This window comes from Podarcis bocagei (assembly GCF_964188305.1).
Source record: "Podarcis bocagei genome assembly, chromosome: 2".
In the NCBI taxonomy this organism is placed as follows: Eukaryota; Metazoa; Chordata; class Lepidosauria; order Squamata; family Lacertidae; genus Podarcis; species Podarcis bocagei.
Window position 1 is genome coordinate 87,463,721 of NC_138126.1, and position 14,345 is coordinate 87,478,065.

General features: G+C 43.0%; 1 long non-coding RNA gene across 1 annotated transcript in view; it reads right to left on the minus strand.

Annotated features, from left to right (window-relative positions):
* The window catches only part of LOC308581963, a 70,501-nt gene extending 58,032 nt beyond the window's left edge, over positions 1–12,469 (minus strand). Inside the window, exon 1 of the long non-coding RNA XR_014005414.1 lies at positions 12,134–12,469. This is a non-coding gene — a long non-coding RNA (uncharacterized lncRNA). The remainder of the gene's footprint in view (positions 1–12,133) is intronic.
* Between the last annotated feature and the right edge of the window lie 1,876 nt (positions 12,470–14,345).

Here is a 14,345-nt window from a genome sequence, read left to right on the forward strand (position 1 = left end):
TACAAATGTAGAGGTTTTACATAGGCATTGGGTATAACCATTGAACCGGTAGCCCACCTACTGGGGTATCCCTTTTCGGGGTCAGCCCAGGGCAAAAGGGTGCTAGGACAAGTAGGAAAGCCTTCACGGGACTGCTGCCTTGAGGGATGTTATGGCCTTTGCCCCTGGCTGGGTGTCTGGACAGGAGAAACTCCTCCCATATCCCTTTAATGGGATACTCCTGCAGTCTGGAAGGGCAGGCAGAAACTCCACCAAAGACTAAAATTTGTCAAAAGCCTAAACTGCAAAAGTTATGACAATTGCTATGAGGTAGGCAAAACCAAGGGACAAAACCAATTAGTCTGGATATATTAGGCATTCACTATTCAATTAAATTCCTTGCTTCCAAGAAGCTCATTGTGGCACTCATGGCTCTTCCTCTCACCATGTTTTCTTTACATCAACCCTCTACTTAGGCTGAGAGACAGCGATTGACCCAGGATCTCTCCATGAGTTTCATGGCAAATTAAATCCTGGTCTCCTGGGTCCTAATCCACTTAAAAGCTCTCCACCTTATTGCACATTCTATAAAAAATATGTAGAAGTCAACAAGCTGGGGGAGGGGAACAATATCTTCCCATTGGTCTGGAAATTTATGTTAGCACCTTTAAACCTAACTAAGGAAGGAAGCATATGAGCGATAGTAAATAATTTCTGAAGTGCCCCGTCTTCCACACAGGAGTGATTTAGGATGTTCAATATCTGTGCATCTTCGCCAGCTGTTGCTCATAATTTCTGGCACAGTGCAAAAACTTATGGCAGCAGTCGCAGTTCTCTCACCACACTGGTTGCAAACTGAAAAAACTGTGTCTCTGCATAAACTTATAGTGGGTGACACATGAACCAGTACGACAGCACAAACTGTTAAAAACAGCTAAACATCTGAGCACCTAAAGGCAGGACTTAAGTTCTGTCCCAGAGAACACATGGTGACTTGGTAATGCAAGCCATCTTGACTATGAGTCCTGGAAGACCCGCTCACAGCCTTGAAGGCCTTTTTCTGTCTGTCCTGGAAGGACAGCAACAGAAGCTGAGGCTGCTGAAGAGGCCAGAGGCCATCTTGGCTGTCGCTTACTGCAGGTCCAGGTTGTTGAGCCTGAATTTCCATAGCCACCGCCCAACACGAACCACCATTGGCAGGATTAGCAGCAGCAGATATGTTCTATGGTTTTGATAATACCAGTATTTTATTTTTGTGTTAAGTATGTTACTTTGAATGCATACTTATTTGATTCCCTTCAATAATATTGTGTCCTGGATTGTTTTATTTGATGTTTTAATGTGTTGTAAACCACTTGGAGATTTTTTTTGGTAAAAATATAAAGTGGTATAGAAATATAAACTAAGCTAAACTAAGCTAAGCTAAACTAAACTAAGCTAAGCTGAGGGACGCGGGTGGCGCTGTGGGTAAAACCTCAGTGCCTAGGACTTGCTGATCGCAAGGTCGGTGGTTCGAATCCCCGCGGTGGGGTGAGCTCCCGTCGTTTGGTCCCAGCTCCTGCCCACCTAGCAGTTCGAAAGCACCTCTAAGTGCAAGTAGATAAATAGGTACCGCTTTATAGCGGGAAGGTAAACGGCGTTTCCGTGCGCGGCACTGGTGCTGGCTCGCCAGAGCAGCTTCGTCACGCTGGCCACGTGACCCGGAAGTGTCTTTGGATGGCACCAGCTCCCAGCCTCTTGAGCGAGATGAGCGCGCAACCCTAGAGTCGGCCACGACTGGTCCGTACGGGCAGGGGTACCTTTACCTTTTTAAGCTAAACTAAGCTAAGCTAAACTAAAATAGCCCTGAATGGGATTGGTGCAGCCTATTATGATCCCTGGCCTGCCATTGTCCCCATTCTTTTAGACAGGGACACGAGACAATGCCAGCCTGTTGCAGAGATTTATGCTGATTGGAATTTTGTAAAGGGGGGGGGGGATGTCATGGACGTTTTTAATAACATGTTAAATGACAGGTGTTTTAAGATAAAAATAATTTACTATTAAAAAACGTTTCAATGTGTTATTTATTTATATAAATAAAATGAAGATTAACAACACCAGTTTGCATGGTTAAAGTGCCCTTTTGAGTACACACACAGAGGGAGTGAAAAAAGCCCAGGGCTACTCTTGAGTAAAACTTGGTGGATACCAACCTTACAACCAGTCTAGGGGGTGAATTGGCTGTCAGCGTCTTCCTGCTCCTCAGCCTCAGCACTGCCCCCTGTAGAACTCAGCAGGGAAGAGGTTGGGAGCAAGACTAGAATTTGTTGGCTCTGCCTGTCATTGGTTTTGGCACCCCCTACTGTTGGGCTCCCTCCCTCCCTCCCTACTAGTTCCAATGGGCACCAACCTCCACCGGGTTTAGAGAGCATGTCCAAAATGCCAAGAGCATGATGTAGGCTGTTATTGCCCCCCTTCTTATAAACATTTCCACTCTGACAAAGTTGAACAAGCACAGAGCTTGCTTTTTATGTGCCTGGGGATGTTTCACCACCACAGTATTATTTTCTGTCTCCTCTTCATTTTGTCTGTATAAAAGATACATATTTAGGGAAGTCATTGAAAGTCTTTCCCTATTAAGTCTACCCCTCGTTGTCAGTGTTGCCAATATGCTTGGTGCCAGCCCATGTCCAAAGTGATCTGCTGAGTTCAGTTTGTATTTCAGCCAGGAATGTCACATCGTGTGAAATGTGGGGGAGGAAAAGTCCACAAAATGCTGGTGTCAGCAAAGCCGGGGGAGGGGGGAGAGGACTGTGAAACTGCAGAGACATCTGGGGGGGGACTTTCCTGTTCTATAAAGGGGGGGGGATTACAGACAGTCATTATGAATCCCCAGGGAGGTACCATGCAAAACTAAAATTACTCAGAGCTTTGCCTCATTATGAAAATCAGATTATGAATAGGCATGATCTTGGATATTTTCAGTGACAGATCATATAGAAATGAGCTTGATGGTGCAGGCACTATTTTACTCAAGTGGTACATTCGTTTGCAAAAAATAATCAATAGTTGGATGTAGTGGAGCAAGCAAGCCAGGTGATCCATAAGTAACTAATTTTTAACTCCTTGTTTTGCACAAATCTCATTGATTGCCCTTGACTAGGGACTATCTAACCAAGCAACTTTTTGTTTCAACCTTCTTCAGTTGGACCAGTTCTGCTTTAGAACAGAATCATTGCTTTTGAATGCATAACGAGCACTGCTGGATCAGACCAGAGGCTCATCTACTCTACGTCCAGCATCCCATTTTCACAGTGGCCAACCAGATGCCCATGGGAAGCCCACAAGCTGGACATGAGTGTGAAACCACTCTACCCACTTTCATTCTCCAGAAACTGGTATTCAGAGACACAGTAGTAGCTAATGCCCATTGGGACTGGTAGGATGAAAGAATGGAAGCCATTAGGAGGTGAAGCCTGAGCCAATGACAGGCAGAGCTCAATCACAGAACTTCTGAAGTTAGTTCCTGAGTCTTACATAGATGTAGATGTAGATGTAGACAGATTTGTAGAATTTGAGGGGGGAAGGGTACCAGAATGAGTTGCACCTAAAACATACACAGCATGAGAAAAATACATTGTGTGGTTTCTGGCCCATGCTTTGAGTAAATGGCTACAGCAGATCCAATATACCAATCATTGCTCCATATATATTGCTTGCAAAGATTTCAGTTCATAAACCCTGCAATGTTTTTGCCATAGGCAATGATGGAAGAAAGTTTATGTTCTTAATTCTTAGCCTTGAAAAGTCATTCAGGCAAAAAATAAAGTTTTTGCTGATTAGTGGGCAGGATAAAGTGAAGAAATTGAATTCTAGTATCACACTAACTTGGTATCATTGCTTTTTAATTTTGTTAACTTTTGAGATCAGGCAGAATCAATATGTGCCTTTGAACCTGAAGAATGGCTAGGAACAAGAATCAAGAGTTTCAGACAATGTACCCAATTAGCTTTATCTTGGGTTTAATACATTTATGAAGGATTTGGAATGGAGTTTTATCCAATGTTTCAGTGGCACTCTACCAAGCTTAGGAAAGGACTTTCCTTTAGGATCTGCTCTGCATCAGCAATAGCCTAAGTTGGAAATAGGACAAGAGAAAGATCACATTCATACCATTCATTTAAAGCAGTATCATACCTCTTTAAACAGACATAGTTCCCCCCCAAGAATTATAGGAAGTGAAGTTTGTCAGCGGTGCTGAGAGTTGTTAGGAGACCCATATTCCCTCAAACTGAAAGTCTCTATGGGGGTCTAGTAAAAAAAGATGGTTCAATTTCATATCACTTATTAATAAAAATGGATATTTTATCCAGCTTATGCTGAAGTATGAGCTAGATGAAAATACAGTCAAGAAGATACAGCACACCCATGCTCTTTTATTATAGCTTATATTTTATTCTTATTATATCTCTATTTATATGGTCTTCACATAATAAGAAAGCAAGGGAATTAAGATTAACATTTTTGTTTGACTCACCTTGCATTCAACGTATTGGTAATTACTGTGGTATTTTCTTTTCCAAATATCTACAAGTATTTGTTCAACCTCAATAAAATTCTGCTGTACTCATGTTCCATGTCTGCATTGGTGCTGCAGTGTGCTTCCCCACCCCTGGTATCTTATCTCTTTTTTCTCTTTCTTATTTTCCTCCTGCATTTTTTTCCCATTTTCTTGTAATTTTAAAACTTCAATACAAATTATATGGAAAATAAGAATAATAGTGTTTTAAATGTATGGTGTGTATGTGGCCAAAGAGAAGTCACATGTCATATGTTCCAACTAACCCTATTTATAAGGGGCAATCTTTGTTTCATAGGGTAGTTCACCTAATACCATCCATGCAATGAAAGAAGGGATAAATGGGTTGTACTGGCAGCCAAACTCCTCTGACATTTGTGTGTTCTGAGAGAGCAAGGAGGAGTTCAACCTGTGTTTGCATAGAACAAAGATGAGGAGGGATCCCGGCCCAATCAAATTCCTTCCTGATGTGGAAGAACTCTATGCATGTGCATTGAAACATGCAGAGAACTCTACCCCATGTGCTTTGAGCAGGCAGGTGTCTGATGATGTGGGGACTGCCCATGTTGCCTCACAACTCACTCTATACCGCCTTTCATATACTGTATGTGGAAGTGACCTTGTGTTTGGCAAATCCTCGTTTTGCACCCAATTTCTTTCCTTTCCTTTTGGAAAGTGCTTGATTAAAAAGAAAATGTAAATGTAAGTTGCTAGAGTTGCCATTCTTGGGAGTTCAGCCCCTCTTTAGCAATTAGATCTCCGAAGACACACAACTTGTCTTTACTGCACCTGTGAATGCACTTGCACAACCTGTAATTTCGTACTCTAAAGCTGAGGCAGCTGATACTGATATGATAATAATGTAGTATGTTTTCTTTCCTAACAGACATTTAACCCAAAGAACACCTTCTTGGCTTTTAAATCAGTGGAGGACAGGCTTTTGGAGTAAATGAATACAAAAGGATACAGTGTATCCTTCAAGAAAGCATAGTCATGGCAGTAAGAGTTATAGGACATTCACAGTGATCTCTAGTATGAGGTTGGAAGGCCATCTGTCATGGATGCTTTAGTTCAGATTCCTGCATTGAAGGGGGTTGGACCAGGTGACCCTTGGATCCCTTCATGGGACATGATTCCGGAAAATTGCAACACGGATCTTCTCAGCCAATTATTTCAAAAGATGTGCAGTCCATTCACATGCATACGTACTGAGAAGTAAATCCAATCCAATGGGATATACAGTATGCCCCTACTGAAATGGACGGAACTTGAAAGAGCTTAACATTTGCTTGATCCCATCTACAAAGTCTCATCCAATGCACCAACAGAAGAGCAGATCCAGTCTTTGAACACTCAGTTTGAGGGGATAGAAAACCTGTGCACAATCCGATACTGAAATGCCAAGTCTCTACTTCTCTGACATCTCATTCATTCTCCATGAGATTCTGAGAGCACATCAGCAAATTATTTTAGTACCATGGAATTCATTTCGGCCCCAAAGACTTTCCAGGTAGCTAGCTATTTCCTGACCAATTCCTTACCAGTCTGAACTCCAATCCCTACCCCTCACCACCAGTCACATGACATATGAAAGCTGGGACACAGGCCACATCCACACCAGGCATTTAAAGCGCTATTATACCACGGCTTCCCTCAAAGGAACTGCTTTAACTGTGTAGTGTGGATTTGACCACAGTTCCCTTTTCAGGAGAAGGGGCAAAAACAGGAATTAAGCAGTTCTGCCTTTCTTTGTCATACATTTAAATTTCACATTAATTACTGAACAGTGAGCCTATCATTTCCTTCCTCTTCTTCTGAACATATCTGAAAAAGATGCTTTTGTTGCTCTCAGCATGATCCTGATTAGCTTTCCTGACACAGTCCCAGAAGTCTGCACTGCTCATCTATATTGGACTTTGGCAAGTTCTCCTTCCTTCCTTTTCTTAAATGTTTGTGTGTGTGTGTGTGTGTGTGTGTGTGTGTGTGTGTGTGTGTGTTTGTAGTTCCTTGTTATGCCTGTTGTGCAGTTATACTGGCTTTTAAAAATGTCTCCTATTTTTCTTTCTCCTTGGAATTGTTTGCAATTGTGCCTTTACTAACTTTAGAATTGCCAAACTATTGCTAAGACAATAGCTACAGATACATTGTTCTTTCCATAATTGCAGGCCAATACAAGTTCATCGATTCAGGAGGACTGCAGTACACTAGCTCAGCACAAAGCTTGATATCTGGCAGAAGAGAGTTTCAATTTCCACTCCGTCATTTTCAAAAATATAGTGTTTCAACAGTACAGACTGGCAGCCCTTTCTGGGCTGCAAGTAATCTGTGGATTTTAACCAACAAATATGCCAGTTCCTAATTTTATCTTCCTACTTAAGGCTCATATAAGTTCACCCCATTTGATCGGCCTTTTTTGTGTGTGTCTTTAAATAATCTAATGGAGACTTTCTACACTTATCAGGAGGGTATCTGAGGAGCCTACTTTGGCCTTTGGCCTTGCCCGCCACTGTCATGTGATGTCTGGAAGGTTACCTAGAAGAGAATGTGGCTCTCAGGTTCCAAAAGTTTTCCCACTCCTAATGTAAGGACTATAACTTGTCTTTTTTTGTAAGTACAGGTATTTTTTTTATCCCATTGCATTGTTCTTGTAGTGGGTGGGGAGAAGAATGTAGAATATAAAAATTTATAGCACAAATGAATATTATTTTCAAAACTGCAACAACGCTAAAACAAGATGGAGATGCAGAAGATTTTTCCCTCATGGGGTGAGCTAGCATTTCTCCCATCTTCACACCATAGTTGAAAGACATACAATAATGATTCACTCATCAGTCCTGCCATCTGGGATGCCGTTTGCCTTCATATAGATACACACAAATCTCAGTGTGATTGCACATGGACACCATAACCAGCAACCTCTCTGATGCTGAGCTGGACAAATGTATTGGCAGGGCAGCTATGGCAATACTAAGATGAAGGTCCCCCAGGCTTGTGTGTTGAACACACTGCTTTATGGCAGTGAGTCATGGACAACTTACAACTGTCAGGAGCGATGCCTCAATGCCTTCCATATGCGCTGTCTCAGGAAGATTTTGGGTACCACACGGCAGGACAGAGTCTCAAAGAAAGATGTACTTTTCCAAGCCCACATCCCCAGCATGTTCACACTTTGTCTCAGTGGCATCTATGCTGGCTTCTTCACATACACAGAATGGAAGATGACAGGATCCCTAAGGATGTGATTTACAGGGAGCTGACTTCAGGTACCAGGCCTGTTGGCGCACTAACTCTGTGTTATAAAGATGTCTGCAAGCATGACATGAAGATGCTGGAAGAGTTGTAGAAACATGCAAAAAGTTGGACTCAAGGAGTCCATTTGCAATTCAAGTTCTAATCTGTTTCCAAAGAGTATAATACCAAGCTGATATTTCTACCGTATGCTATTTGTGTTAATCATTTTTTGTTTGTTTGTAAAATTGGGTATAACTATGTGTGTTTATGTGTTTCTTTTATACTTTTCTTCTTGACTCCAGTTTTGGCTGCAAGAAATATCTTGTTTCAGTTTTCTCTGGTTTCAGAAGGCCATTTTCTATTTTATCAAGTGAAGCTTATGGGAACACCAATTAGAGCCAATTATAACTTCATTTACCTTTAACCCACAGTGCAGTGACCTTTGTATTTAACCCAATTGGAATGCTGCCATGCTAGAGTTAATTGTTAAATTTGCTGATCCATGGTAGGAAAGGGTCAGAGTAATGCCCATTTAGAAAACAGTGGATTGTAATTGAACACCTCCTCTTCCCAAGGGGCAAAAGCCAGTGATCCTTTCAAAATTTTGCAGTTCAGCTGCCTTGTTAAAGAAAAACAAATGTGAACCTTTATCTACAGTATATACCTTTCCCCCTTATATTTGTGCAGTTGTACATTATCACTGAAGCTCCCTTGGCAAATAGAGCATCTGCTCCTCAAAACAGTGCAATCCTATGCTCCTAGAAGTGACTTTAACTGTGCATAGGATTGCAACCAAAGAGTCCCAAAAGGCAAAGGTAGAACTGCTCATGAATGGGCAACTTCCCAGGTTTTCTTTAAATATTTCCTATTGGATTCACTAGGCTGCAGAACAAACATTCTAAGTAGAACCACTATGCTATATAAAGTTAAAGGTACCCCTGATCATTAGGTCCAGTCGTGGCCGACTTTGGGGTTGCGGCGCTCATCTCGCTTTATTGGCCGAGGGAGCAGGCATACAGCTTCCGGGTCATGTGGCCAGCATGACTAAGCCTCTTCTGGTGAACCAGAGCAGTGCACGGAAATGCCGTTTACCTTCCCACCGGAGCGGTCCCTATTTATCTACTTGCACTTTGACGTGCTTTTGAACTGCTAGGTCGGCAGGAGCAGGGACTGAGCAACAGGAGCTCACCCCGTCACGGGGATTTAAACTGCCGACCTTCTGATCAGCAAGTCCTAGGCTCCGTGGTTTAACCCACAGCACCACCCGCATCCCACTAGTGCTATATACTGACCTCTACACATCCATAGAGTTCATATTTCCTTACTGCTGTAAAGCTGCACATATCAGGATATGTGGATGACTTGCACTTCCACTGCAGTGTGCAAAGTGAGAACCTAGGGATATTACCCATGGAAAGATGTGTGAGCTTTAGTCTACAAATAGATTTAAAACATATCCTCAATGTGGAATTTTTTTATTTCACCATTACAGAAAAAGCTCTTTTGCCAGTTCTTATAACTGTTATAAATTAGACATATAACACATATGCAAGTCCTATGAGTAAAATCAGTGAAGAAATAAAATATGATATTTTTTATTTATATTCTGTGCAGTGCTCATGTTGCATGTATGGTGTTCATTTACACAGATACTGCTCTGAGGCCTTTTACAATCATTCAGTGTATAAATTTTAGGAAGTATAAAAGTTACTGAAGTTTGAGTATATTAGCTTGCTGGTTGCTTACACTATACGGGCTGTTATGACCTTCCAATGACATTGTTAGTAGCTGGCAGGCTGCCAGTCCCTGCTGAGATAGGGCCAGTGTTGTGATTCGCTAATTGCAGCATTAAGGCAACCTATTGCAGAGAGTGTGTGTGTTTTGCCTGGGCCAGCTTAAGGTATATAAACTGCGCCAAGTGCCCGTTTGTTTTTCTTGTTCTTCTTGTTCCTGATGTTCCAATAAATCCTTTCTGAGCTGAATCTTGGTCTTGGGTCATGCCTGAACCCACCTACACTTCACAGACAACTCCCCATTTACATGGGGGTTACGTTATGGACCCCCACAGGCATCAGTGAAATGACATAAAATGGGGAGATGCCTGTGGGAAGAAGCTTTCCCACACCTCAACTGAGGAAGCTGTGCTTTCCCTTGGGACTTGGCTGACCAGGTGCTCTCCATTTCTGGGTAACATTTCCAGGTCATGTGCCCGGTCATGTGCAAATAGAATGTACATAAATGGAGAGTTGCCTGTAAACTGGTGGTATTAGGGCTATGTAGGGAGTGAATTAATTTGTTAATCATATAAGCGTCAGGAGTTTGGTGTGGAGATCACCTTCCTGTCTTCTCTGTACATATTTCCCCATCCTCTCTGTTCACATTCCCACCCTTCCACCTTTATCTTCATCAATCTACCATCATCTCACACCCACCCCCCCAAGCTTCTCTCGCTTTTCCATTATAATTTGCATGGTTGCACCCCAGAAGTTTAAAATGGCTCCAGAATGGAAATGTACACAGAGTCTCTCTTTAAAGTGCCTCTTGAGTATTTTTAAACATTCCCTGAATTGCAGTGCACCTGCTAGATAATGATGGCACTTGCTGCATTGGTCTATTTATAAATATTGGTGGCGGCAATGAATTAAGCTACTCCTGACTATGTCCACAGGAGGACTGAGTGGCAGAAAAATTACATTGGAGAAATGTTTCCGACATTGCTACAACATTTTCTGAGCAGCCTACCATTTTAAGCACTTTTAAAGACCCTCTCTATTTACAGAGTCAAGGAGAAAATGATAGCACCCATGCCAGTTAGGCAATTAAAAGGTGCTGCAGGTAGAGCAAAATTGACACAGTTACCAAGGGAACAGGTCTTTATTGTCACATGCTTATGTCTGGATAAGCATTTGGAAAAGGGATTCCGCACAAGCAGGAAGCTAGGTAGGAACTTTGCTGAGCGGGTGACCGGGAAACAATACTTAACTCAGGAAGCAGTCATAGACTCATAGAATTGTATCTCTCACATAATCATCACCCCAGTAAAAGTAAGATAGTGCTATATAAACAAGGTGTGCTGGTCCCAGGGGGAGATTACCGTCAGGGACCTGGGTCGAGGGTCTGTAGACTGTCCTCCAAGGGCGAAGCAGGGTCCAAAGCGAGGAGCCGGGCAAGGATGGGAACTCTGGAAGAACAGGTCTGGGTGCTGGCCGAAACAGGTCTTCAACGACGTTGCTCCCGCAACCTGGGACCGGGCTGACTGGTCTTTATCTTCTCTGAGGCCAGGGGCGGCCCCGGCCCCCAGGTGACCCGCCTCTCCTGGCCTTAAGGCGAGCACTCCTCCTAGGAGAAACCAGTTCCCTCCGCCTCTCTGCCCTGAGCCTCTGCAGCTCAGGAGAGGCTGGAGGGTTACTGGACCCAGGGGGAGACTCACCTTCCCCTGACAGGGCTGGGAGAGGTGCACCTGTAGGCAATGTGTCCTCAATCACCTCCGGAGCCAGAGTGGATTCACCTGGTGCCTGCTCCTGAGGATCCAGCACAGGTGCAGGCGCTTCAGATACAAGGCCCTGCCCCAGCTCAGCTGGCCCTGGAGGCGGGGACTCCTGTGCAGGCTGGGATCCCTCCGGTTCAGCCTCTGAATTGGATTCCCAGGCCATCACACCAGGCTTCAGATTGTGATTGTGATAGTAGCAGGCTAAAACAAAAACGAAAAGATTAGAGACCACACTTGGAAAATTATCACACATTTCTTATAACTTAAAAGAATTTTCGAGTTGCAAAGCATCATACGTACGTAAAATAGTTGCTGGCTTAGACTCCATCTGTACTATACACTTGAAGCAGTATTATACCACTTTAAACAGTCATGGCTTCCTGCAAAGAATCATGGGAGCAGCAGTTTGTTAAGGTTTCTGCAAGTTGTTAAATGATCCCCATTATCCCCACAGACCTACAATTTCTAGAGTTCACTGGGAAGAGGGACTTATTGTTAAACCGTTCTGAGAATTGCAGCTCTGTGAGGAGAACAGATGCCTTGTCTCCTCCACTCATCTCTGCAAAGAACCTGCTCCATGGAGATTGTTCCTTCCCTATTTCACTTCCGTGTTGGGGCTTGATTCAGGGCCAAAGTACATGAAGACAGTCCTCTATTTGAAAGTCTACTTGACAGGCTGCCTGGTCCAACTAGCAGGAGCCTTAAAGTTGTCCCTCATCACTTAACACCAGGACAGCAGATTTCCATTGACTCTCTTAACAGAAAGTAACTGCAGCCTATCTGAACAACAATAATTTTGCTGGTTATAGAATAAAAGTCCAATATGAGCAATATGAGGCCTACGTTCATTTTAACAAGCAAAATATCCTTACCTCTACAAAATCACTGGCCCATATGTTCTGGATGGAATCACCAGTTTAGAATGGGGAACAGGAATACAGTGACTTGTTATTTTGTTGTAAGGTTCTGGTGTCACTTGTCATCCCCGACAGCAGCAAAGGAGAAAAGATCAGAGTAATATTGGACTATATCCAGCACTGTCCTTCCACCGCTCTTTGATCCAGTGAAGGTTTTTGTGAATGCAGCAGGATGAGAGGACAACTTTTGCCAATTTCCCCCTTTCCTCTGCAACTCCTATGTGGAAACAGATGAGGGAGGAGAATAGGGTTGCTGCAGAAGGAAGGGGGAACCATCACAAATCATCGAACCTCGCTTCCAAACACTGAGCATTACCAAGACGCAGAGGGGTGCAAAGTGTTAGTTTCTGTTTCCTCACTGTGCAGCTGCTTGCAGTCACAGGACTCTGTTTACATTCCACAGAGTCCAGATACTGTTGGAGTCTCACGGGAAAGGGAGACGGGATGTGACGTTACTGGTTTCCTGTTTCCTTTGTTCTGTTTTTCCTTTGTTCAGTTGCTCTCTGCTTCTCATAGAGAGAAGATGTATTTTTATTCACTCTCTGTATAGCTTAGTAATAAAGTATAGCAATGTAACCCATACCTATCTCATCCTTCCGTTGTGGACTTTGTTGTTTTAATGCTCTGCTGGGAGCGCTCGGAGGAAGATGAGCCTTATCAGCTCGGACGAACGGAGCTGAAATCCCAATACAAAGTTCAGTGTGCTGCTGGCACGAAAGAGACAATGTGCTGCTCCTTTGTCCCACTCAGCTCCCTGCACCTCCCACCTTCCCATCTCCATAAAGAGCAGTGACACTCGCCAACAGGAAAAGAGACATGCTACTCTGCCTTGCCTGTGCCACCCCATTGGCACGTCTGTTAAAGGTAAGAGCCATACAGAGGGAGAACAGGGGCCTTAAAGTTTCCTGTTAACAGCACCTGGACCGCAGACTGAACTGGCTCACAGGTCACCAGGCTACAGCCTCTGCCAGTACGGTGAGATGTACTGTATTTCTTCTCTTTTTAAATTATAGCGGTTATTTGTAAATTTGCATCCATCTGGATAAATCGGCACATACGAGCTGTCATTCTGTGCCCTCTTTTGTTCTCTCTTTTTTTTTGACAGCATGCAAGTGGCCACCCTAACAACTGTTGATTAGGGACTCTGAAGTATAGCACCCACAAATAAGCGGTGGATCTGCTGCCAAGTCACAATACAGAAACGTTTGGAAATTCTCCAATTACCTGTGGAAGACTCCTACACAAGATAAAAAAGTACGCTGCTTTTTTCTTCAAACGGCTGTCATTGTTTCATAGATGTGGGTGTGAAGCCTGCAAACAAACACTGTGTAAGGAGCTGGTTTAAAGGGTTTTTTTCGTTTCTTTTTAACACACAGAGCATGATTAAAAGATAAGTGTTATTCCTCATTATAAGGAAGAACTAAACTGTAAAGTCCTTCAAAAGCCTAAAAGCAACCAAAAAGCTGTTTTACATAGCACGACCCACAAAGTTAATAAACTATAACATCAATACATTTTTATGTTATGTTATGTAAGGAGAAGGATGAAACAGTTGCATGCTCATAGTGTAGGCAGATCAGGAGAAATTGGATGCTTGCTCAGTTATTAATTCCTCATTCAGGAAAGTCAAGTTGCTGGATTGCCTTAAAACAATAGCAGCTAGTTACCAATTGCTCTCTTCCCAACCTTCCATTCCTGGAAAAGATGATTGAACAAGCTTGTACTAACACTTTCTAGGTTACTGTCACTCTGGGCTCTAGCCTGAGTATTAATTAATTAATTAATTAATTAATTAATGCCCCACACTTCTTCCTAAAGGAGCCTAGCAACTAACAAGTGGAAAAGCAATAAAAACATTCCCAGAGACTGTGCTTGTGGTATTTGTATGTGATTGTCAACCAGACTTCTGCAGTAAAAATAATCCCTCCTGTTTTCAATCTGCAGGGAGAGAATTGCTGATGTAACCAAAGTAGCACCGCCCATGAACAAGAAAGAAGTATCAGCAGATTCGGGGGAATATCAAGATCAGCTGGAATTCAAAATATTATTAAAAACCTCTCCCAAGTTCGGCAAGAATGCCTCCCCTATAATGGACACCTGAAATGGATACCTCACTCTGAAATGCTTCTGGGAGATGATATATAATGAGATGAAAAAAATGTTGACA